Genomic DNA, 26,587 nt, shown 5'->3' with positions numbered 1-26,587 from the left:
TAGAAGACTGTCATACTCTTTTAGATATATATGTATGTTCTATCTTGAACCCATTCCCAATGGAAGTAGGTTTCCAGAACTAATAGCCCTCCTGCCCCATCTAATTTCTCTGTGTCAGTTCTTCCTCTCACACCTCATTTGTATAAGACAATTACTTTTGTGAAATAGTGAATTCTTGGCCCAGAAGCTGGCCTCTTTGGGTTTATCAAAGAGTAGATTGCTATAGCTGTTGACTTCTCCATCTTGTGTCCCTATCCTATTCCACTGATCCACACCCCTGTTTCTTAGCCAGTACCAGATAGTTTTGATGACTGCTGCTCTGTAGTACAGTTTAATATCTGGTATGGCTAGGCCACCTTCTCTAGCATTTCTTTTCATTAATACCCTAGATATTCTAGACCTCTTGTTTTTCCAGACGAATTTTGTTATTATTTTGTCCAGCTCAGTAAAATAATTTTTTGGTAGTTCGATTGGTATGGCACTGAATAGATAGATTAATTTAGGTAAAATTGTCATTTTTATTATATTAGCTTGGCCTAACCATGAGCAACTGATATTTTTCCATTTATTTAGATCTGACTTTATTCGTGTGAAAAGTGTGTCATAGTTATGTTCATATAGGCCCTGGGTTTGTCTTGGCAAATAGAGTCCCAAATATTTTAGTGTCTACAGTAACTTTGAATGGAATTTCTCTTTCTATCTCTTGCTGTTGGGCTTTGTCAGTAATGTATAGGAATGCTGAGGATTTATGTGGGTTTATGTTATATCCTGCAACTTTGCTGAAGTTGTTTATTATTTCAAGTAGTTTTTTACTTGATTCACTAGGATTCTCTAAATAAATCATCATATCATCTGCAAAAAGTGATAATTTAGTTTCTTCTAAAAACTGCTGGGGAAATTGGAAAAGGGCAGGGCAGAAACTGGGCATAGACCATATACCAGAATAAAGTCAAAATGGGTTCATGATCTAGGAGTAAAGGCTGATACTATAAGTAATTTGTGAGAGCAAGGAATAGTTTACTTATCAGATTTATGGAAAAGAAAAGAATTCATGACCCAAAAAAAGATAGAGAGCATTATAAAATGCAAAACGGGTAATTTTGATTATGTTAAATTGAAAGGTTTTTGTACAAAAAAAGCCAATGCAACAAAAATTAGAAGGGAAGCAGAAAATTGGGAGAAAATCTTTGCAACTAGTATCTCTGATAAAAGCCTCATTTCTAAAATATACAAGGAACTGAGCCAAACATATAGGAATACAAATCATTCCCAAATTGAGAAATGGTCAAAGGATATGAACGGGCAGTTTTCAGAGGAAGAAATTAAAGCTATCTATAAGCATATGAAAAAATGCTCTGGATCACTACTGATTAGAGAAATGCAAATCAAAACAACTCTTAGATAACACATCTTTCCTGTCAGATTGGCTAAAATAACAAAGCAGGAGGATGATAAATGCTGGAGAGGATGTGGGAAAATTGGAACATTGTTACATTGCTGGTGGAGTTGTGAGATGATCCAGCCATTTTGGAGAGTAATTTGGAACTATGCCCAAAGGGCCACAGGAATGTTCATACCCTTTGACCCAGCAATACCACTTCTAGGGTTGTATCCCAAAGAAATCACACAAGAGGGAAAGGGACCCATATGTTCAAGGATATTTATAACGGCTCTCTTTGTGGTAGCCAAGAATTGGAAATCAAAGGGATCCCCATCAATTGGGGAATGGCTGAACAAGCTGTGGTATATGAAGGTAATGGAATACTATTGTGCCATAAGAAATGGGGATGATACGGACTTCATAACAACCTGGAAAAACCTACACGACATAATGCTGAGGGAGCAGAGCAGAGCCAGGAGAACATTGTACACAACCACAGATATGTGGATTCCATGAGGACCAACCCTGACAGACTTCGCTCTTCTCAGCAACGCAAGGTGCAGGGACAACTCCAGAGGACTCACGATGGAGAATGCTGTCTTCATCCAGAGAAAGAACTGTGAAGTTTGAATGCAGATTGAAGCACACTACATGCTTACCTTTTTTCTTCCCTTTTGTTTTTGTTCTTGGGGGTTTTTTTTTTTTTGGTTCTGTCTCTTCTTTCTCATGATTCGTTCCATTGGTCATAACTCTTCTCCACAACTTGACTAGTGTATAAATTAATTCAATGCAAAGTTATACATGGTAGTTATATGAGCTTCCATGCCATCTTGGGGAGGGAGGGGGGATGGAGGGGGAAGGGAGGGGAGAAAATCTGGAACTCAAAATTATGTAGAACCGTGTGTGGTAAACTAAAAATAAAAAAAATATTTAAAAAAAAAGAATTTTATCAGTGGAAAAAAAAGACAATTACTTTTTAGCTGTTCCTAAAGAATATTACTTCTAAAGTCATATCATACTGAGGTCTACCCCAATCTTTCTTATGAACTACCCAATTACTAATAACAATCTTGGACATATGTTTTACATTTTATATACATAAAAGGTAAACAGTCTGTCCTTATTCAGTCCCTTGTAATTAGTCTTTTATATTTCTCTTGGTTCTTTTATGTCAAATCTTTTATTAAGTTCAGTTTTTTTTTGTTTGTTTTTTAACAAAGTCCTGAAAGTCTGACAAGTTATTAAATTTTCCTTTTTTTTCATTCAGGATCATGCTTAGTTTTGCTGGGTATGATATTTTCGGCTGGAACCCCAATTCTTTTGCTCTTTGATGTATAGTGTTCCAAGACTTGCAGTCTTTTAGTGTCAACACTGTTAGGTCTTGTGTGATTCTAATTTTGGCAACACCACATGCAAATTGTAATTGCAATTGTTTTTTTCTTGTTATTCATGATATTTTATCCTTGAGCTGGGGATTTCAGAATTTGACTATAATATTCCTATAGGTTTTCCTCATAGGATCTCTTTCAGGTGGATTTTTTTCTATTTCTACTTTCCCCTCTTGTTCTAATGCTTCAGGACAATTTTCTTTAATTTTTTCTTATATTATTGTATCAAGACTCGCTTTTTATCATAGCTTTCAGGTAGTCTCATTATTCTTAAGTTTTCTCTTCTTGATCCGTTCTCCAGATCATTTGTTTTTATTATGAGATGTTTTACTTATATATTTTCATTCTTCATATTTTGTTTTATTATTTCTGGATCTTGTATAACTTCACTGGCTTCCCTTTATCCAATTCCAATTTTCAAGGAGCTGTTTTCTTCCTTAAGATTCTGGATCTCCTTTTCTAATTGGTTGACTTTCTTTTCATAATCTTCCTGTTTTTCTTGGATTGTTTATTTTTCTTAGTTTTTCTTCAATCTCTCTCATTTAATTTTTAAAGTCTTTTTCAAGTTCTTCTATGAATTCTTTTTAGGCAAGTGACAATTTTATGTTACTCTTTGGAGTAGAAGAGGATTTCTTTGCTTCGGTATACTCCTCTAAAGACAAACCCTGGTCTTCTCTATTCCCATAGTAACTCTCTATGGTTGGGTTCTTTCTCCTTTGCCTGTGCATTTCTTTATTTGTAGTACCTTAGTTTTTGTAATCGCCTCTAGTCCTGGGGTATGAAGGATAGTGTAGTGGCAATTTAGATTTGAAGATCTTTCCCATCCATTAATAGGCCATATAACCTGCTTACATCACAGGAAGCCTAAGTCCCATGTGGTGGGAGGAGCTTCATGACAGGAAAAGGAAGTTATGTCACAGGAAATGCTGAGAGAGAGACAGAGAGACAGAGAGAGAGGCAGAGAGAGAGAGAGAGAGAGAGAGAGAGAGAGAGAGAGCAGTTATGGCTGTTAATGGCTGCTAATGGCCACCCTAATGATGGTTAGAACTGAATAGGCTGACTTAGCTGTACTGTGAGTTTGTTTTGGGGAAGACCCCAGCAGGGGATCAGAGAGGTTTTGGGATGGCATGGCTCCAGGCTGTGATATGGTGTTTTAAGTTCCTTGCTGTTATGATGAAGTGGGCTAACCGGCTATGGGAGCTGAACATTTTGTTATGGAATATGGTTCTCTGGTGTCTGAATAAATGTTATACTTCTTTTCCTTCTATATAGAGAGTCTCTCATACTTTGCAATACAGATCTACATAGACGTATTCATGATTATCATTGATGTTGTGTTTATTGCCTTACTGATACAGATAGTGCCTCTGGCCTCAGATCCTCCTTCAGTTCTCCCCTCTGGCTTCAAACTAGAATCAAGGTCTCCAGCCCCCTGTAAGTGCCCACAGCCAGCCTCATCCCCACCCCACAGGTTGTGTACACCAGGCATGTGCTGGTTCCTTCTTGCCCCAGATGTGTCTCTGCAGCACAGCTGGCTCTGGTGTTCCTTGTCAGCAGAGGTTCCCTTGATCTTCTCCAGCTCAGACACCCAACTTCCTTCACTGTCCTGGGGGTAAAAGTTCCTGTGGCTGGGGCCAAGGCAGACTCCCAACCCAGCTAACTCATAATGTTGTAGCCTCCAACTTCCTTCTCCTAAAAGGAAATAACAAACACTGAGACAAAGAGCCAAGCCCTATATTGATGAAGCCACAAATCATCCTTAGATAGGCAGAGGGCCTGAGCTAGAACTAGGGCTTGAGCTGAGAGCATTAGAAAAGAGACACCCAAGCTCTTCAGTGGTACACCTAGAACCTTGAGGGCCAAGTGTAGCAGACTTGTTCTGATAGAATGAAGCTAGAGAGATACTTGCTACATGAGAAAAGGGAACAAATTTTTTTCTAATTCAGGAAGAGAAATACTAGAGACATAAATGGATGAAAACTCTAGAGATTGGTTTTACCGATTTTTTTCCTCTTCTTATTCTTTTTCTTTTTTTTTTTTTAAATCTGTTATATGAGAAAACTCTCTGGGTGGAATAAGGAAGAGGAATACACAGGGAAACTTAGATCATGTAAAAACAAAAGATATCAATTAGAAGTCATTTTTTTTAAAAAGTAAGGTTGTTCCAGGACAGAAGGGGAAAGATTTGATATCCACAATATCCACAATTTCTGTGAGAAAGGTTATTGAGTTGGTATTACACATATGTAAGTTAAACATGAGATACAAGGTGATGGGGACTTGAGAAATGGGGAGGGGCAGAGGAAGAAAGGCACTAGCAGCTATGGGGAAGAGGTGAGGAGACAATGAAGTCTAGGCATTAGGGATAGCCTACCCAAAGACACTGAGATGGGAGGAGGGATACAGCATATGTAGAACAATAGGAAATCCAGCTTGTTTTAACTACCACAGGAAGGCAAATAATGTTTTAAGATTGAAACAGTATGTTGGGGCCATGGATTACCAATTAATTTATGATATTGTGAAATGGAACATACAGACCCAGTTCTTTGGGTATTCACTGGGAAAGACCACATTGGCAACAGGAAGTAAGGCTACAACTATACTTTAATAAAGCACATAGTAGACAGGGGCAAACAGCAAAGAAAATATGGAGACAAGCAGGAAGAGGTGAGGAGGGTATACAGAGGCAGATGGCATAGGGATGGGGATGGGGAGAGGGGGAAGAGAATCACTCAAGGAACCATGGATTAGAGCTGAGAACACACGGCAGCATGGACCCAGATGGAGATCGAAGAGGGCTGGGGGGAGGGAAGGCAGGGGTTTGAGGTCTCACTTTTAGAGGGTTTAGTTGAGGGACAGACTAACTCATATCCTTGCCACCTTGAGGTTAGTTCATTAACATATTCAAATCATCTCAAGGTTGCCAGTAAAATTTTAAAGTTAACATGTCAATATCATCTCAAAACTGTCAGCACCATTTGGTGTTCTGCTGGTCTTTCTGTGAATGTCTGGAACTCTTCTGAGATTTACATATCAGGACCAAAAGGCCCTGACAGCAACACCTAGAGGACTTGCTCTGATTTAGCACATATTTTCAGTGTCATTTTTAGTTGCTATACAATATAGTTTCCAGTTATAGTCCTTTGATCTTTGGGTTGGTCTATATGTGACTTCGAGATTACCTTTTGCAATCTTATTTCTTGCTACTGTTACTTTATATGCTGGCTACTTATAAACTTACTACGGTGAGGAAGGTATCAGGGTGACAAGAACGAGATATGATTTTAACTCAGGCCATGTTGTAAAGGAATTTAACTGCCCAATATTAGGAATTTACATTTTATCTTAAAGGTATGAGAGAACTACTGGAGTTTATTTGGGGCACATTCCTTTACCTCTGTGAATCTTAGTTTTCTTAGCTATAAAACGAGAGGGTTAGACTAAAATAATTTCTTAGGTCCCATCAGCTACAACCATCACACAATTCAACCACAGTAAGAGAGTAAACTAGAGAATGGAATTTTGTTTTTACTATTTTAAACTGACTTTTGTGGAAGGAGCATGGGCTTTGAAGTTATCAAACCTGGGTTCCAAGTTCATCTGTAACTTTACTACCCAGGTAACCTTGAATTAGTCACTTAATCTCCCTGGGAATCATTTTCTTTATTTCTAAAATGAAGGGGTTGGAGTGGTTGGCTTCTGTGGCCCCTTATAGCTCTATGATTCTATGGCCATAAGCCCCAGCATGTATGTCGACAGATCACAGGATTGTAAGGGAACTGGAAGGGACCTTGGATATAATCTTCTTCAATCCCCTCACTTTACAAATGGTGAAAATGAGGCCCAGAGAGGTTAAGTGACTTGCTTTATAAACAAATTTGGGTTGTTTTTGTTACAGACAAGATGATCAAGTATATTCTTTCTTCCTCAGGCATCCTTTTCCAGGACACAGAAGGCTGGAAACACAGGGAAATTCCCATCCAAACGGAAAGAGTTGGCAGTATTACTGAAAACCAACAATGACTACATAGAAAACCATCTATCAAATAACCTTATTACATAATTCTGAGAACACAGCTTCAAGGAACTATACTTTTTTCTACATCCAGAGAAAGGGGTTCACCCCATTCCATCCCCCAGTGGTTTGCATGCACAAATCTGACCACAGAAGCATTTTTAGGTAAGCAGCTTATTCATTTTATAACTCACATTTGATTATAGGATGGAATGGCAGCAACTCCATTCTTTTTGCTTCATATTTAAGAAACCCAAGAATATTTTGGAACTCTGAGCCAGATGGTTGGTTTGTTTCCAGTGATTCCTGAAATCTGTACTTCTCACTGTGGAGGAGCCTGTAGATACTTTCTCAGGCCTCCTTGAAATGACAAGCATTTTTCTGGGGTCTAAGCACTCAAGTGCTTGGTGGGAAAGAAGGAAGGAAGGAAGGAAGGAAGGAGGGAAGTAATGGGTATATAGCACTTTGTAGAGATTAAACCACTGTGTGTGTGTGTGTGTGTGTGTGTACAATACGTACACATACTATACATATAACATATATGTAATCTCATATTTGTATATATACATATATATATACAAATGTGTGTATGGATGTGTATGACTATATATCTATGTCTATATCTTTTCTTATAAGTTAGCAAAGAAGGAAAGGAAGAGAAGGGAAGGGAAGGGAAGGAAAGGGAAGGGAAGGGATGCCTGCAGGAGCATATATTCACTTAGAAAACCACAAATTAACATTATCTCTGTTTTACCATATTTTCATTTCTTTTGTTAAACGTTTCCCAATTATGCTTCAAGTCCGCAGGTCAGGAGTTTGACACCTCCACTCTAGGCAACTGAAAGTTGCAATGTGTCACCTTAAGTCAGTAGAAGGAGTTTCCTCATCCCAATGAAATCACACATCCAGTCCCCATCCTTCTTTCATATCTATGATATCTAAATATCATATAGCTTGAGACCATACAAGCTTTCTTTCAGCTGCCACCTCATACTGCTGACTCAAACTGGTGTTACAGTCCTTTGAATGCCCATTATCTTTTTTTTTTAATTCTGAACTTTAAAAATAAAATAAGCATTTTGATAACATAGTAGAATAGAAAAAAAGATGATTGCACATTAAACCGCAAATATCTTATGTATGACTTGCTATTCCTCTTAAATATACAAATTATCATGAAAGTTTCTTTTTTTCCCTCCTCCCCTCCCCCCGCCCCACAGATGGCTATCATTAGACACAAATACATACATATATATATATATACATATATATATGCAAAATCATTCTACATATATTTCTATTTATTAGTTCTTTCTCTGGATGCAGAGAGTCTTCCTTCCCATGACCTTTGGAATTAATTTGGGTATTTATAATAGTCAAAATGACTTAGTTGCTCAAAGTTGTTCTTAAAAAAATATTGCTGTTACTGTATACAACGTTCTCTTGGTTCTGCTCATTTCACTCTTCATTAGTGTCCCAATTTTTCTACGTCCCCTCCAACATTTGTCACTTTCCCCTTTAATCATTTTAGCCAATCTGAGAGGTTTAAAATCATATCTCAATTTTGTTTTAATTTACATTTCTTTAATCAATAATAATTTAGAACATTTTATGACTATAAATTGTTTTGATATCTTCATCAGAAAACTGCCTATTCCTATCCTTTTACCATTTATCAATTGGGGAATAGGTCATATTCTTATAGACCATCATCTTTTTCATAGAGGCAGCTAGGTGGCAAAGTGAATAGAGTGCTGGATCTGGAGTCAGAAAGATCTGAGTACAAATCCTACCACAGACATGTTTTAGTTGTGTCACCCTAGGCAAATTACTTAAAAAAAATCCCTATTTCCCTCAGTTTCTTCATCTGTAAAATGCAAAAAAAAAAAAAAAAATCAAGAATTTGCCTTCCAGGGTTGTGAGCATGAAATGTGGTCATATTTGTAAACCATTAACACAGTGCCTGGCTCACAGTGCTTAACAATTGCTTGTCTTATTTCCTTCCTTTCCTCCCTTACATGATCTATTACCAACTGTGTTCAATTTAAAGTAAATTATCTGGGTGGTTCTATACTATGGTATAGTAGGGAGAGTGTGGGACTTAGAATCAGGAAGAGCTGTCCATCCTTCGAGACCTAAATCAAGTCCTATTACCTCTATGAGTGTGACCACCTCTACTGAAGCAATCTATTTCTCTCCTTTTTCAAAATTCATGGCATATGATCTAGACTACACCTGGTTTGAATTTAGTACCATAGAATACTACGCAGTCTTTGCTATGCCGCTCTGTACCTAATTAGAAACTGTCACTTTGTATTCTCTTATTATTTCATTTTGCTGAGTCCTATGTCCCCAGTGAGAACTCATTTTCTTAATCTAAAAGTTTTTATTTTTTATTTTTATAAACTTTTATTTCTCTCTCCCACTCCTGCTTCAAATGTAATGAAAAGGCAAAGAATATCCTCATAACAAATATACACAAATTTCCCCATTCATCTTCAATCTTTTTTCACTTCATCAATCAGAGTTCTAAATTCTTTCAAAATTGCTTCTCTTTATAACATTGTCATTGTATAAATCATTCTCCTAGTTCTGCTCACTTCCTTCTGCACCAGTTGTTAGAAGTCTTCCCAGTTTCCTCTGAAACTCTCCATTTCATAATTTCTTATGGTGCAATAATATTTTATGACATTCATATACCATAATCTGTTTAGCCATTCAGTGATGATACATCTTCAGAGGAACTAAATAGCCAGAATAACTCCAACCATCAGAAGGTTAATTCCATAAATTATTATCTTACATGACTTAAGTGGCTGGTCCACTAGGAAGTACAGAGCAAGGTAATCTACAAATGCTGACTGTCAAATTACAGAATGGAACTATGAATCTTGGTAGGAGACTAGACAGACTTTAATCTGTGGTGGAAGATCAGAGAATTGGCCATCAAGTCTCACGTGGGGAAAAATACCTAGGAGGTGCAGCTGGGGTTACCCTGCTTTCAAACAGGTAGCAGAGATAGCAGATCAGCCAGGACTACTCATAATATGGAGAAATAACATCTGCCAGAATGATGGAAGGATTCTTGGAAACAGATTGGCTCATATATTTATATTAGGTGTTTGAAGAGCTGTTAGGATTGGCTATTATCCATAGAGAACCTTGTAATTTTTCTTTTATTTGAGGTTTGAAGATTTCCCTGGAAATTATGTCTTTGCTTGAGAAAGTAATGAGAGATCACCTTGGAAATGACTTGAAGAAAAACCTAAGAATGACTTTACTCTTATATTCCTAATGAATGGAGAGGTGATATATCAGACCTTATAGTTGGACCTTCCTAACCAAATGACTACTTCTGTGGAGAGAGGGAGACATAAAGACATACAGAGATAGACAAAGACAGAGACAGAGATGGTGGGGGGAGGGGGAGAGTTTTGCAAGAGTAAAGACCACATCAGTATTAGAGAGACAGGTATAGAACGGAAAGCTTTCATTTTGATTATAGAATGTGTTTTACACTTAGAATCATGAAATCTGAACTTGAAACCCTATTCCAATACCCACCAATTTTGTGACCACATTAATTAGGCTCTTTGTGTCTCAGTTTCTCCTTCTGTAAGAGAGGAATAATATTTATTTTACAGTGTTATTATGAAAACAGCAAAGATGGGTGAGGGAGGCGACAGTACAGAGGACTGATAATAGATGAATTACACCAGGGAGGATTTGGCCAATCCTGTACAGAGTCCAACTTCTGTTGAAGTTAAGGAAAAAGGAAGACTGAGAGAGAGTCATATCAAGCTGGTAGAACCCTGGGGTGGGGGTGGGGGGAAGGCCCCAATCCAGTTAGGAAGACCTCAGAGTGAAGGTGCAGTGGTCCACAGACCCAGGAAGCAATTGCGGCTTCCTCTGTTCCTCTATTTAATGTTCTAGAGAAGGGATCCTAGGGTCTGAGTGAAGAATATGAATTGTCGATTAGCCTCAAAGTGCAGTTGTATGGAATTCATCAAGGATGAAAATGTCCTGAGTTGCTTGAAGGTCACCAGACAATATCTAGAAACAAAAAGAAGGTGGGATGAACAAGACTTTGACCCAGGGTATCAAAATTTAGAGGGCACTGACAACACTCATACTCTCTTAGCAGATAAAGATGACTGAGTTTAGTAGCTAGATTACAAAACCAGTAAAAATAAGAAACTATTAGACAGCACACTTCTTTCTCCATTCTCTAGGTCAGGGGTGGGGAACCTATAGCCTCGAGGCCACATGTGGCCATCAACATCCTCAAGTGTGGCCTTTTGTCTGAATCCAAACTTCACAGTACAATCCCCTTAATAAAAGGATTTGTTCTGTAAAGCTTGGACTCAGTTAAAAGGCCGTACCCAAGGATCTAGAAAGCCACATGTGGCCTCAAGGCTGCAGGTTCCCCATCCCTGTTCTGGGTGACCTCCCTTCCAACCAGACCTGGCCCTGCCCTGCTTCTTCCCCCAGTGGTAGCCTCCCCATCAGGGCCTCAGTGGAATTTTTGTTTATTCCCTATGAAACAATATCCCCATTTCTTTACTGCCCCTGCCCTGAGCCTTATTTATATTAGAAAGAGTTTTACATTTATTCATTTAATTCCCTTCAAACATTTGAAAGTGCCTTCCATGTACAAGGCACCTATTATGAGAGTCAATTGGTTCAGTGTAGAGGGCCAGCTCTGCGATAGTCAATGGTGAGAAAAGTACACGCCAGGTTTTCCTTTGAGCCTGAGCCTTCTCTGGGCTGTGTACTCAGGATGTGGGCTCTACCAACTCCCTTTTAGCTGCCCCTGAGAATGTTCAGAATGGCATGTGGAGATCCAGCTATATCCTGATTAAGCCTCCTAGGCCTCTGCAAGGCAAGGCCATTTGAGGCTAGGTCTCTGCAAGGCAAGACCGTCAAAGGATAAGAGGACGTGGCAAGGAACCACCCTCACAGCTGTTATCAACATGGGAAAGAACAGTAATGTTTCAATATGGTTAGCATCTATGGAACTAAGTAACAATGTGTCCCAGGGCTACATGGGCTACGTGGGTTACGTGGAAGGATGTTACAAGGGAACAAAGTAAAGTAACAAAGCAATGCAACGTTTAGTCCACTTATCTGATTCCATAGAGTATATAAACTCAGCGCCTTGGCTTAATAAACAGAGTTGTGCTATAGTACAGTATGATGAAGCCAATGAACTCTTTCTCTGAGCTCAGTGGATCTATAATATATCCAAGTGCTTTTGTTTGTCAACAAACATTTATTAAGCCCATGTTTTATACCATGAACTGTTTTAAGCTCCGGGAATACAAACACAAACAAAAAAGAATAACAGTCCTTGCCCTCAGGGAGCTTACAGTTATGCTTTTCACATTGCAGAGGTTAAGGGCACAGTGCCCTCTGCATCTGGAAAATCTGTGTAAAATTTTTTGGCCTTACCTTTGTACCAGAGAAGAAGTCTGAATTTTTTTCTTTTTCTTTTATAGGGTGTTTACAGTAGTTTATTGTAAAAAATTGGGTTAAGTATTTGGTCATGGGCTCTGTGTTCCCTGCTGACCTTCACATACACATCTGCAGCTTCTACAAACCCTCCTCCACACCCCCCAAATTCCCATTTATTTTCTTATGCCGACCCTTGACATATTGAAACTGACGGGGAAAGTCATAATGTGAAAGGTTTAACTGTACATTCGAGTGAAGGAAGATAATATATAAAAGGCAACTGAAAAGGGGGTGAAGCAAGACACTTAGTGTGGGGGCATGATGAAGAAGTTCTGATTGCAGTCTGGTGACAAATGAAGACACACGTGATGTGGGCTGCAGGGGCAGATGGTGTTTCTGTGGTCTGAAATCCAGGGCTGAAGTCATCTTCCATGATAAAGGGGTTTCTGAGGCATGATGGAAAAGTCTGGAATGTAGCTTTCTTTCTCTGTTTTCAACTGGTTCCTCAAGGCTGATGGTTCTTGGCTTTTTTCTCAAACCAACCCCATTAGTTAGTCTCGAATTCCTCTTCCCTGCCTCCAAAACACCATCCCCATCACTAACCGACACTTCACACCCACTTAGTAAGTGCTAGATGAATTGTCAAAAGCATCTCTGAGTTTCCTGGAAGTTTACTGGATGTCCTGTTTTACACTAGAAAGAGGAAAGGGGAGAAAGGCTTGAATACTTTCCCTGAACATGTACTAGAAAATCTCAATTCTAACAAACTAGAATCCAGCTTCCTATCAAAAGTATTTAAGACTTTTAAAGTTTATTGTTGTTTTTGTTCAGTCATCTCTGACTCTTCATGAATCCCTGGCAAAAATAAAGGAGGGGTCTGCCATTTCCTTCTCCAGCTCATTTTTCAGATGAGGAACTCAGGCAAACAAAGTCAAGTGACTCGCCCAGTGTCACACAGCTAACGAGTGTCTGAGACTAGATTTGAATTTTTGAAAATGAGTCTTTCTGATTCCAAGCCCAGTGCTCTAACCACCATGCCATCTAGCTGCCCCTTTAAAGTAAATTATCAAGATGAAAATAGAAGGAAGTTAGGATTAGAATTGTATCTCTGGATTTATCCTCACTTAGTAGGGGAAGAGGGGTGGAAGAGAGATATTAAAATAGCTTAGCAGAAAGAAGAAACTGTAAACTCTATGAAGGGAGGGACTGGACTGCCTCTAAAGTGTTATCTCATACAGCCCAGGGAGAGCACAAAGCCCAGTCCAAGGTAGGAACTTAATACCTATTCATTGCCTAGACTCTCAAGAATAGCAAAGGACTTTCCTTCTAAGTTGTCAGTTCAATCTCTAACTGAAGCACAGTTCTGATCTGTTCCATGAAGTGGTGGCTCAGCCTCTACTTAGTAATAATTGTCATTATCATTTTACATGACATATAGTGCTCACCGTGTGCCAAGCGCTGGGCTAAGCATCCTACAACTATCTCATTTGAACCTTGCAACAACTCTACGAGTTAGGTGCTATTATTATCTGCATTTCACTCATGAGGAAACTGAGGCAGATAGAAGTGAAATGACTTCCCACTGCTAGTATCTGAGTCTGCATTTGAACTCAGGTCTTCCTGACTCTAAACCTAGCATTCTATCCACCATACTGTCTGATTATCTCTAAGCAGGGGTTTTTAATCTGGGATCCCTGGACAGATTTCAGGAGGTCCATGATCTCGTATAGGAAATAATTATATCTTTATATCCACTAATCTCTAGCTGAAATTTAGTATTTCCTTCAATTATTTAAAAACATTATTCTGGGGAGTTCTCTGGCTCCACCATACTACCAAAGGAATCCATGACATACATAAAAGGTTAAGAACACTTCACCTGGAAAAAGCAAACACTGCATCCCAGGGCAGCCCACTTCATTCATTCATTCATTCATTCATTCATTCTTTCATTCATTCATTTATTGAGCTCTGTTTCTTTTTTGTAATTTCTTTTATATTTTTTGTAATTTTTATTTATTTTATTTTTAATTTATGGAATAAAACAAGCATTTCCATAACATAGCATATTTTTTAAAAGATGATTACATATGAAACTTCAATTCTATTATGTACAACTTGCTATTCCTTTTAAATATATAGTTATCACGCAAATTCCTTTTGCCTTCTCCCCACCCTAGAGATGGCTACCATGTGACACAAATATATGTGTGTAAATATATACATATGTGTATGTATGTGTGTACATGTGTAAAATCATTCTATACATACTTCTATTTATCAGTTCTTTCCCTGGGTACAGATAGTGTCTTCTTTCATATGTCCCTTGTAGTTAATTTGGGTGTTTATTTATTTTAGGACCATTCTGTTGGATAGAAATTTCTTAGATCAAACCAACAGTCTTAGTTCTATTTTTTCCATTTTGATGACCATCAGCCTAGGACAGGTCTTAATTACCTAGGAACTACCTGGGCTAAATTAAAGTCCTCCAAGTGGCATCCAAGGTTTGCCCATTACAATCCATTGGTCACACTTGGGCCAAAACGCCAACCTGATCTTCCTTGTGCACCAATCTGCGAATCTCATTTATCTACTCAAAAACCCTTTACTAGCTCCCACTATTGATCCCTGATGAACATTCAAACTTCTTCTTTAGCATTCAAGCTCCTTTACTACCTAGTGTGGTCCTATCTTTCTTTTTTTTGTTTGTTTTGTTTTTTGGCAGGGCAATTGGGGTTAAGTGACTTGCCCAAGGTCACACACCTAGTAAATGTGACAAATGTCTGAGGTCGCATTTGATCTCAGGTCCTCCTGACTCCAGGGCCAGCGCTCTACTCACTGCGCCACCTCGCTGCCCCATGGTGCTATCTTTCATGGAATCACAGGATCATAAGTCTGGAACTAGAAGGGATTTCCCAGCCCCCTCCCCCCATTTTGTAAATTTAAAGTTTACATATTCAGAGCCAGGGAGATGCAGGGACTTGCCAAAGGCACCACATGTAGTGAGCAGCAGAGACAGTATTTGAACAGCCCAGGTTCTCTAACTCCAGACTTCTTCCATCACACCATCTTTTATGCCTTCCCTCACACTGTCCCCTTCCAGACTGGATAACTCCCATAATGAACACACATACTGAATGCTTTCTCACCTCTATCCCTTTGCTCACAACAAGCCTCTACTGCCCTGAAAATCCAGTTTTTAGATTGTTCATAAACATGACAAACAGTTGGCGTCCTAAATGTGAGATCTTTGCTCAGTGATGGGCGAAGGGAATCACAAGAAAGCGAATCATCAATATTGACCTTCCTGCTATAAATAAAACCAAGAAAAATAAGGAAATTGCAGTGAAGTGGGTCAGAGACTCTCCACAGAGATGTAAATAGAGAAGTTGGCAGAGATGATGCTATCAAGTATTCAAAGACGACATGAACAACCACTTCCTTGGGCTCTTGCTCTTCTGGAATTATGATGCTCATGATGAAAAAAAAAAACTTCCATGAAGTTAATTGTGATTTATGAGCAAATATCTTGCAGAGGATGAGGAAGTGGAGAAATTATGCAAAGAACTTAAATCCCCTCCTCATTCCTGATCCACATTTTCCAATATATTTTTTCCTGTTCTTGTCTATCCTCACCTTTGCATTCAAGTCACATGTATAGGGACAGAAGGGTGGAGCTATGATTTCATTAGCAAAGAGAATTCTTAGGTGAAGAAATTTGCAACCAATGCAGGTTAGGCACCTTCTTTGCAAGTTATAGTTTAGAGATTTGCCTAGAATACTGAAAAACTAGGTGACTTCACCAAGGTCGCTATGTTTCCTCTTTATTTTTAATTACAATTAATGGCTTATGGGAGAAGGAGGGACATACGGGGGTGGGGGCATATATTTGAAAGCAAAAGATGGGGACTATATCTGAGATTTCACTGGAATAGGAATCTTTCAGGTAAAGAAACTCCCTCTATCAATGTAGGTTGACACTTAAAGTCTTAGATGGCTGCCAAGAGAATGGAGAAACTAAGTGCCTCATCCCAGGTCACACAACTAGTATGTGTTAGAGGTAGGACCCAGACTTAAGTCTTCCTAGCTTCAAGACTGGTTTTCTATCAACTATTCAACACTGTCTCATAGGGTATCATAGGGTAGGGCAAGTGGGTTACAATAGTATTATATGTTGATTTAATGTAGAGAATTTGAGTTCTTTTTTTAAAAAAATTTTAATCATTTTGAATTTAAATACGAAAAGACAACTTGCCTCCTCCACATTTCCACGCATACAGCATAACATAAAAAGAAGATTCACTATAAAACTATGCATTTCCATTCCACACTATTTACCTTAAAAAACTATATAGTAAATAATATGTATCATTTTCAAAGCTATCCTGTTTTTCTGTGTTTCCTTCTCAGTTTTCTTTTGTTTTCTGCTGTGCACTTTTTTCTTCCTTCCTCCCCACCTCTCCCTATAGAAGGTTACCATTAGATACAAATATGTTTATGTATGTAAAACCATACTATGCATACTTTCACTTACCAGTTCATTCTCTGTCTGATTTAGTTCTTAATAGAATTTATCTCTGCATGCCATGCAACAGATGTTACTTTATTCTGTAATTGTTTTATGGCAGTCATTTTTTCAAATATTTAAAATAAATATTGCAATACAAAATGACCAAACCATGAAACGATGTTTCATTGCCTTTGAAAGCACAATGAAACCAGTCCCTCCAAATACTTTATTTGCCTGTCAGAGAAGAATATGTAAGCCTTCCTTCCACTTACCTGTACCTGTACAATCTCTTCTCTGGTTTCATTTATAGTGATAATATATCAAGATACATATGATTCAATTCCTCAATGAGTATATACCCTCAGTCACTGGACAAGGTGTTGTTGGGGTTGTATTTACATTCCTTTGATCATGGCATAAGCCTCTAGAGCTCCACCTCCAGTGGCTTAGCCTTTGAGAATCCAAAGATATCTATCTCTACCTATGAAGAGGGATCAAACTTGGACATTGTGGAGAAGGTTGTCAGTACTCTACTAACTTTTAGCAATCCAAAATGAAGTGGAGTGGGGCAGAGGCAAGATGGTGACCGGAAAGCAGGGACTTGCTTAAGCTCCCCACCCCCCAGGTCCCTCCAAACACCTATAAAAATGGCTCTGAACAAATTCTAGAGCTGCAGAACCCATGACATAGGAAAGGGAAGCAGGGCTTCAGCCCAGGACAGCCTGGATGGTAGCTGAGAAGGGTCTATCTCACAGAACTGGGAGCAGAACAGAGCAGAGCCCAGCGTGGGCCGTGCCAGAACCAACCAGACCTGGAGCCGGGCAGAACAGGCATAGAGCCCTGAATCAGTGAGCTGTGGCAGTTACCAGACTTCTCAACCCACAAAAGCCAAAGACAATAGAAAAGGTTAGTGGGAAAGCTTCTGGGAAAGAGTGAAAGGAGTTCATGGTTGGCCGCCGCCCTGGGGGCGGTGGAGGTGTTGCAGCTCTGAGGCTGCTTCCAGAGCTACAGCTGCAGTTGCTTCTGGCCCCAGGCCCGCCTGGTGGGATGAATTAAGCGGCAGATTAGAGTGGGAGTGCAAAGTCTACTTTGCCCTGCCTGGATCTGGGCTGCAATCCTGGTTGCTGGTTCTTGGGGGAGAAGGAGCAGTGGTGTGGCAAAGCTTGCTGTGTAGAAGTAGCTCTGAAAATGGCAGTGCAGCCCCTCCAGCTTGGAACAAAATGGTCTCTACTCTACAAGCAGTCATACCCTGACAAAAGGCTCAAGGCTCAAGTAGGGGATGGGAACATGAACGGGCAGCAAAAATGGTCTCAGATTCAGATTCAGACTTTGGAATTTTTTGATGGTGACAAAAAAGACCAAAACATACAGCCAGAAGAAGTCAACAAAGTCAAAGAGCCTACATCAAAAGCCTCCAAGAAAAATATGAATTGGTCTCAAGTCATGGAAGAGCTCAAAAAGGATTTGGAAAAGCAAGTAAGAGAAGTAGAGGAAAAATTGGGAAGAGAAATGAGAGTGATGTGAGAAAACCATGAAAAACAAGTCAATGACTTGCTAAAGGAGACCCCAAAAAATACTGAAGAAAATAACACCTTAAAAAATAGACTAACTCAAATGGCAAAAGAGCTCCAAAAAGCCAATGAGGAGAAGAATGCCTTGAAAGGCAGAATTACCCAAATGGAAAAGGAGGTCCAAAAGACCACTGAAGAAAATACTACCTTAAAAATTAGATTGGAGCAAGTGGAAGCTAGTGACTTTATGAGAAATCAGGATATTATAAAACAGAACCAAAGGAATGAAAAAGTGGAAGACAATGTGAAATATCTCATTGGAAAAACCACTGATCTGGAGAAAAGATCCAGGAGAGATAATTTAAAAATTATTGGACTACCTGAAAGCCATGATCAAAAAAAAGAGCCTAGATATCATCATTTAAGAAATTATCAAGGTGAGCTACCCTGATATTCTAGAGCCAGAGGATAAAATAGAAATTGAAAGAATCCACTGAGCACCTCCTGAAAAAGATCCCAAAAAGAAAACTCCTAGGAATATTGTCACCAAATTCCAGAGCTCCCAGATCAAGGAGAAAATACTGCAAGCAGCCAGAAAGAAACAATTTGAGTATTGTGGAAACACAATCAGGATAAGACAACATCTAGCAGCTTCTACATTAAGGGATCAAAGGGCTTGGAATATGATATTCTGGAGGTCAATGGAGCTAGGATTAAAACCAAGAATCACCTACCCAGCAAAACTGAGTATCATGCTCCAAGGCAAAATATGGATTTTCAATAAAATAGAGGACTTTTAAGCTTTCTCAGTGAGAAGACCAGAGCTGAATAGAAAATTTGACTTTTAAACACAAGAATTAAGAGAAGCATGAAAAGGTAAACAAGAAAGAAAAATCATAAGGGACGTACTAAGATTGAACTGTTTTGTTTACATTCCTACATGGAAAGATGTGTAATTCATGAGTTCATGAGACCTCAGTATTAGGGTAGCTGAAGGGAATATACATACAAAGAGAAAGAGAGAGAAAGAGAGAGGGCACAGGGTGAGTTGACTATGAAGGGATGATATCTAAAAAATCAAATTAAGCGATGAGAGAGGAATATATTGAGAGAGGGAGAAAGGGAGAGATAGAACGGGGTAAATTATCTCACATAAAAGTGGCAAAAAAAAGTAGTTCTATTGGAAGGGAAGAGGGGGCAGGTGAGAGTGAATGAGTGAATCTTGCTCTCATTGGATTTGACTTGAGGAGGGAATAACATACACACTCAATTGGGTATCTTACCCCACAGGAAAGAAGGAGGAAGGGGATAAAAAGGGGGAGATGATAGAAGGGAGGGCAGATAGGGGGAGGAGGTAATCAAAAGCAAACACTTTCAAAAAGGGATAGGGTCAAGGGAGAAAACTGAATAAAAGGGGACTGGATAGGAGGGAGCAAAATATAGTTAGTCTTTCACAACATGAGTATTGTGGAAGGGTTTTACATAATGATACACATGTGACCTATGTTGAATTGTTTGCCTTCTTAGGGAGGGTGGGTGGGGAAGGAAGAGGGGAGAGAATTTGGAACTCAAAGTTTTAAAAGCAGATGTTCAAAAAAAAAAAGTTGTTTTTTGCATGCATCTGGGAAATAAGATATACAGGCAATGGGGCATGGAAATCTATCTTGCCCTACAAGAAAATAAGGGAAAGGGGGTGAGGGGAGTGGAGTGACAGAAGGGAAGGCTGACTGGAGAATGGGGCAATCAGAATATATGCCATCTTGGAGTAGAGGGGAGGGTAGAAATGGGGAGAAAATTTGTAATTCAAAATCTTGTGGAAATCAAGGTTGAAAACTAAAAATATTAAATAAATAATAACAAAATGAAGTGGAGCTCTTTAGATAGATTTGTTGTATTCATTATATAAGTGTTTTCTCCTTAGACTTCCAGGTTCCTTATAGTGACATTTTGATTCTTTTTGCTTTTATCAGCTGAATAGAACCCACCTCTAACCTGTGGGTAGCCAGAGCCAAACAAAGCAGACTAAAGGCATGAGAGTCAGGAATCAAGCAGAAGTTTAATTTCAAAGTGAAGGAAAGGGCTTGCCAGAGCTCCATCCTTAGTGTGTGTAGGGGAGATCTTGATACTTATTCATATTTATGGGTACTCAGAGAGCCATTTCCTGACAATGAAGAGTAACAGCAACAATGCAAAAAGTTTAATTCATAGCACGGCTTCATGACCAGAAACAATTCTGGTCATTTTGCTGTAGCTGATCATCCGGAGGGTGAGTACAAGGGATTGTTGTCATGCCACACTCAGGGCACAGCCTGCTTGCTGGGCCTTAGCTCTGGAAAACAGGGTGTCTCCTAATATCTTGGCACTAGATACAGAGTATGTTTGGACTTTTGATTTTTTAACCTTGTCTTATTGCTACAGCTATCATTTATAAACTATGTCCAATAGTAATACACAAAACACAATTTTCTCCATTTGCCCTGGGAGAGCTTCTGGAGGTTTCTCCATTGCGAATAATGATAGCACTTGGTCTTTGGATATATTCTTTCAATCATATGCAAGGACACTTCCATACATAAAGATTTATGACATTTTTGCTATTCTTTATCAGCGTGGCATAGTGGATACAGAGTCAGCTTCAGAGCAAGAAAACTTGAGGTTTCTGATTTCATCCCTGGCATGTTCTGGCTGTGAGGTCTTTGGCAAGTGCTTTAAACTCTGCGCTCTAGACAGAAACATCGGAGTAGCAGAGGAAATGCTGATCTTAACTAATAGCAGGTTTTTTCACCTAGGAGTTAACTATATCAATAAAATCATATAGGTCCAGCCCCACCTTATCCCTATCCCTAATTTTTGTCTTTGCAATCAGTTTCGTTTCCATGTACATCTTCCCTCCTTCTCCACCCTCCCCACCAAATGAGCCATCTATGTGCCAGGCACTGCACAAGCACTGGGAATACAAAGAGTTTTCAATCTAAAGGGAGACAACATGGAATAAATAGGAGATGATTAAGAGAGGGAAGGCACTGGAATTAGAAGGAGTTTGGGAAAGCTTCCTATAGATGGTAGATTTTAGTTGGAGATTATTTCATCCCTTTTAACAAAGAATTAATAAGAGGAGGAGGGGAAAAAGCTCAGCAAAACTAACAAACTATCAATAGATTCTGACAGGATATGCAGTGTCCCATTCTCATAGTCCCTCATCTCAACCAAGAAGGGAAAAAGGTGCATTTTCTCAGCTCCTTTCTGAAGCTAAGCTTCGTTGCTATAGCTAAATTGCATTTAGTTTGATTTTATTTTTGTTCTCCCCATTCATCTTGTCATAGTCATTGTGCTCTCATTGTGTTTTCAAGGTTCTGGTTACTTCATTCTGCATCAATTCATATAAGCCTTTGCAGAGCTCTCTGAATTTTTCTTATTCATACATTTTTATTGAATAGTACTATACCATTACATTCATGGGTCACAATTTGTGGTACAATCAAAGAGCATCTACCTTGTTTTTAGATCTTTGCCACCACAAAAAGGCCCCCTATGGTTTTTAGTATTTTTAAATTAAATGACTGCTCTATTTTGTCAAAGGGTTTTTCCCAGCCTATATTGAAATAATTTAGTAGTTTTGTTGTTTATATTATTATGACAATTGCTATCAATGTTTAACCACCTTTGAATCTTTAGAATAAATTCAACTTGGTCTAGGACATAGTGGACCCATTTTTTTGGATCCACCGCTATAGGTTCTTTAAAAAGATTTTAAATATTTTGAATTAGTATTCATCAATGAAACTGGCCAATAGTTCACATTCTTTTCTTTCTATTTCCCTGGTTTTAGTGTTAGGACCATATTTGTTGCAAAGAAGATAGAACTCTTTCTGGTTCTACTTTTAAGAAGAGTTTTTGTAGCCTGGGTACTAAATTTCTTTTTGCTTTCTTTCTCCTATGACCACCACCTGATTCAAGGCCTTCTCATTTGGACAATTGCAATAACTTCTTAATTAGTCTCCCTGGCTTCAGTCTCCGGTTTCCATAGCCATCCTTCATAAAGTTGCCAAAATAATCTTAACATAGAGGTCTAATTACATCATGACCCTGCTCAAGAATCTTCAGTGGTTTCCTAATACTGCTAAGATCAATACAAACTCCTTTTATTAGCCTCTAAAAACCATACAAAATTGGGCTTCAGTCTTCTTTTACAGGCATTTCAGATTCCTCCTCTTCACGCATTCTACATTCCCATCAAACTGGCCGATACGGTTTCCCTGTAGAGCAGCATCTCTGTCTCTGCCTTTCAAGGCTATTCTCCATTCCTGCAATGCTTCCTTTCCACATTTCTGCCACTTAGGATACTAGTGTAACAGAGTTTTGTGGTCTGTAGCAACTCCTCAACAGCCCTCTATGACTAGTGACATTTAATTACTTTTAAGGTATCTCATCTCATGAGCAAAAACACTCAATGTTACCAAACCCAATGAGGATGTGATTGAAATCTACTCATCCAGAGCACAAAAGCTTATAGGTGCCTGAGAGCACTTAGAGCTTGATCAGACATGGAAGACACCAAGGTCATCAACTGCAATCAGGGCCATTGCCAGTTGTCTTGACTTTTGTCTTGCCACTGGACTTCCATGACTCACTTAAATCCAATTCATGGGCAAATAAAGACATCACCAGGGAGATGCCATTGGTTCTCCTAGAAAATGAAGGGTGAGCAACAACTAGGGCTCAGCTCAAGCTCCACTCTCACAGACCCTTTTTTGATTTTTCTAGTTCTGGGGCTTTCTTGTCACCTCCCAAATTTATTGTATTTGCTATTTAGTTACTTTGTATATGCTTATTTGTGCTGATGTCATATTCCCCCTCAAGCTCCTCAAGGACAGGGCTGGTTCTTGTCTTTTTCCCCAATACAAATTCCTGGACTCTCTGAAATCTATCCATATACCCAATGGGAGTCCATAGTCTCCAAATGGTAAGAACCTCAAGGAACAGTGATAGGGGCTGGATGTGGTTTCATTGGTATAGGGTGGAGATAACTCCATTTACCAATGCAGGTTGGCACCCTCTCTACAGTTTGTAGTCTTAGAGCTTGGATTCTTAACTTAAGCCCCTGACATTTTTAAAAAATATCTTGTGAACTGTATTCCAATATATTTTGTTTCCTTTGTAGTCTTATGTATTGTATGAACACATTTCAAAACTTTATTCTGAGAAGGGGTCTACAAGCTTTTTCATTTGGTGCTAGAGGTGCTAGGGAGCACTGGAGTTTACTGACAAGGGGGAGGAGGTGTGTGGCATGGTTGGACATGTGATTTAAGAAAATGACTTTGGCAGCTGGAGGATAATTGGAGCAAGGAGAGATCTGAGGGAGGCAGACCCACCAACAAAGTATTGCAATAGTCCATGGGTAGGGTCATGTGGGCATTCACTAGAGTGATGGCAATGTCAAAGGAGAGAAAGGGGGGTATTCAAGAGATGTTGCAAAGATGAAATCAACAGGCCTTGGCAAGAGATTGCATCCGGAGGATGACACCTAGGTTGTGGGACTTGGGTGCCGGGAGAATGGCTGCCCTGGAAGGGGGTAGGATTTAGAGCGAGAGATAACAAGTTCAGTTTTGGACATTCTGAATTCAAGATGTCTATTGGACAATCAGTTTGAGATGTCTGAAAGGCAGCTAGAGAAACAAGACTGAAGGTCCACAGAGATGTTAAGGCAGCATATAGAAGATTAAATAATTAAATTACATGGGAACTGATGAGATTACCAAATGAAGTAATATAGAATAGAAGGAGAACCAGGACAAAGCCCTGTGGGAGACCTACAGTTAGAGGGCATGGCCTATAGAAGGTCTTCAAGGAGACTGAGGAACACTCATACAGGCCGGAGGACCTTGAGTGGTGGCCCAAAAACCTAGAGAGAAGAAGGTATCCCAGAGAAGAGTCATCAACAATGTCAAAGGCTGCAGAGAGGTCAAAAAGAATAAGGATTGAGAAGTGGCCATTATTTGGCAATCATGAGCACACTGATAAGTCTGGAAAGAGCAGTTTCAATGGAATGAGGTCAGAAGCCAAACTGTGGGGGATTAAGAAGAGAGTGAAGACTTGTTATAGATGGCCTTCTCAAAGAATCTAGCAACAAAAGCAGAAATAGAAGACAATAGTTAGGGATGGAAGGATCAAGCAAGGGTTTTTTTGGGAATGGGGGACACATGGCTATGTTTATAGGAAGTAGGGAAGCATCTAATAGGGAGAAATTGAAGGTGAGACAGTGGGAATAAAAGAGGGGGCAATCTATTGGAGGATATGGGATGGAATGGGATCACTTATGCTGGTAAAGGAGTTTGCCTTGAGGCAAGATTCTCAGCTGAGTGGGTCAGGGGAGAAGGAGGCAAGGTAGCTTTGAGGAGGGATGAAAAGAGCCTCTAAGGAGAGGCAGGTATAAAAGTATTGCCTAGCACTAGTGAGGGCCCACTTGAGGTTGCAAAACATAAATTTGTAGTGCATCAAGTCAGAATGGTTGCATGACTTTCTCTACAGCACAAAGGAAGTGGACAACAAGAATGATACAATGCTGAAGCTTTGGAAGGCCTCAATTGGTGACAGGAGGAGGCTTCAAGAGAAGAAGATAATGCAGACCAAGGGGTCAAGATAGGGGAATGAGGAGAGAGTGGCTACAATAGCCTAGGAGAGAACTGAAGGTTCAAGTAATTGGAGGTTATGGTGTGCATAAAGAGACACGTTTGCTAAGGAGAGGCAGAGGGAACATTGGAAAGCCAATAATAGATTATGGTCAGATAAGGACATTTCAGAATTCTTGAGTATGGAGTGATACATTGTGGGTGATTACAAAATCAAAAGTGTGACTTTTATTTTTAGTGTTCCAATATGATCTTTTTATTTTTTTAAATGTATTTATTTTTAGTTTTCAATATTCACTTCTACAAAATTTTGGATTCCAAATATTCTCCCCATCTCTCCCTTACCCCTAACCCAACATGCCATGCATTCTGATTACCACTTCCCCCAATCTGCCCTCCCTTCTCTTATCCCCTTCCCTTCTATTTTCTTGTAGGGCAAGATAGATTTCTATACCACATTGCCTGTATATCTTATTTCCTGGTTGCACGTAAAAACAACTTTTAATGCGTTTTTAAAACTTTGAATTCCACACTCTCCCTCCCTCCCTCCTTTCCTCATCCACCCTGACAAAGCAAGCAATTCGATCTTGCTTATACATGTGCAGTCATGAAAAACACTTCCATAATAGTCATGTTGTGAAAGACTATTTCCCTCCATCCTGTCCTGGTCATTTATTCTATTCTCTCTTTTGACCCTATCCCTCCTCAAAAGTGTTTGCTTCTGATTACGCCCTCCCCTAATCTGCCCTCCCTTCTATCATCAACCCTCTCTTATCCCCTTCCCCTCTACTTTCTTGTAGGGTAAGATAGATTTCCATACCCAATTGAGTGTGTATGTTATTCCCTCCTTAAGCCAAATCCAATGAATAGGGTTTACTAATTCCTTCTCCTCTCCCCCCTCCTCCCCTCCACTGTAAAAAGCTTTTTCTTGCCTCTTTTATGAGATAATTTACCACACTCTACCTCTCCCTTTCTCCCTCTCCAAGTGCATTTCTCTCTCACCCCTTAATTTTATTTTTTAAATATCATCCCTTCATATTCAACTTACCCTGTGCCCTCTGCCCCCTCCCCCCACACGTTCCCTCCAACTACCCTAATACTGAGAAAGGTTTCATGAGTTGCAAATATTATCTTTCCATGCAGGAATGTAGACAGTTCAACTTTGATAAGTCCTTCATGATTTCTTTCCTGGTTACCTTTTCATGCTTCTCTTGATTCTTGTATTTGAAAGTCAGATTTTCTATTCAGCTCTAGTCTTTTCATCAAGAATGCTTGAAAGTTCTCTATTTCATTGAATATCCATTCCCCGCCCCCCGCCCCGAAGGATTAATACTTAGCTTTGCTGGGAAGGTGATTCTTGGTTTTAATCCTAGCTCCTTTGATCTCCAGAATATCACATTCCAAGCCCTCTGATCCCTTAATATAGAAGCTGCTACATCTTGTGTTATGCTGTGTTTCCACAGTAGTTGAATTGTTTCTTTCTGACTGCCTGTAATATTTTCTCCTTGATCTGGGAACTCTGGAATTTGGCTATATTTCTAGTTGTTTTCCTTTTGGGATCTCTTTCAGGAGGTGATCAGTGGACTCCTTCAATTTCTATTTTACCCTCTGGTTCCAGAACATCAGGGCAGTTTTCCTTGATAATTTGTTGAAAAATGATATCCAGGTTCTTTTTTTTTTTTTTTTTGATCATGGC

Source organism: Trichosurus vulpecula, chromosome 4 (genome assembly GCF_011100635.1).
Source record: "Trichosurus vulpecula isolate mTriVul1 chromosome 4, mTriVul1.pri, whole genome shotgun sequence".
Lineage (NCBI taxonomy): Eukaryota > Metazoa > Chordata > Mammalia > Diprotodontia > Phalangeridae > Trichosurus > Trichosurus vulpecula.
Note: the sequence above shows the minus strand (reverse complement) of the source record.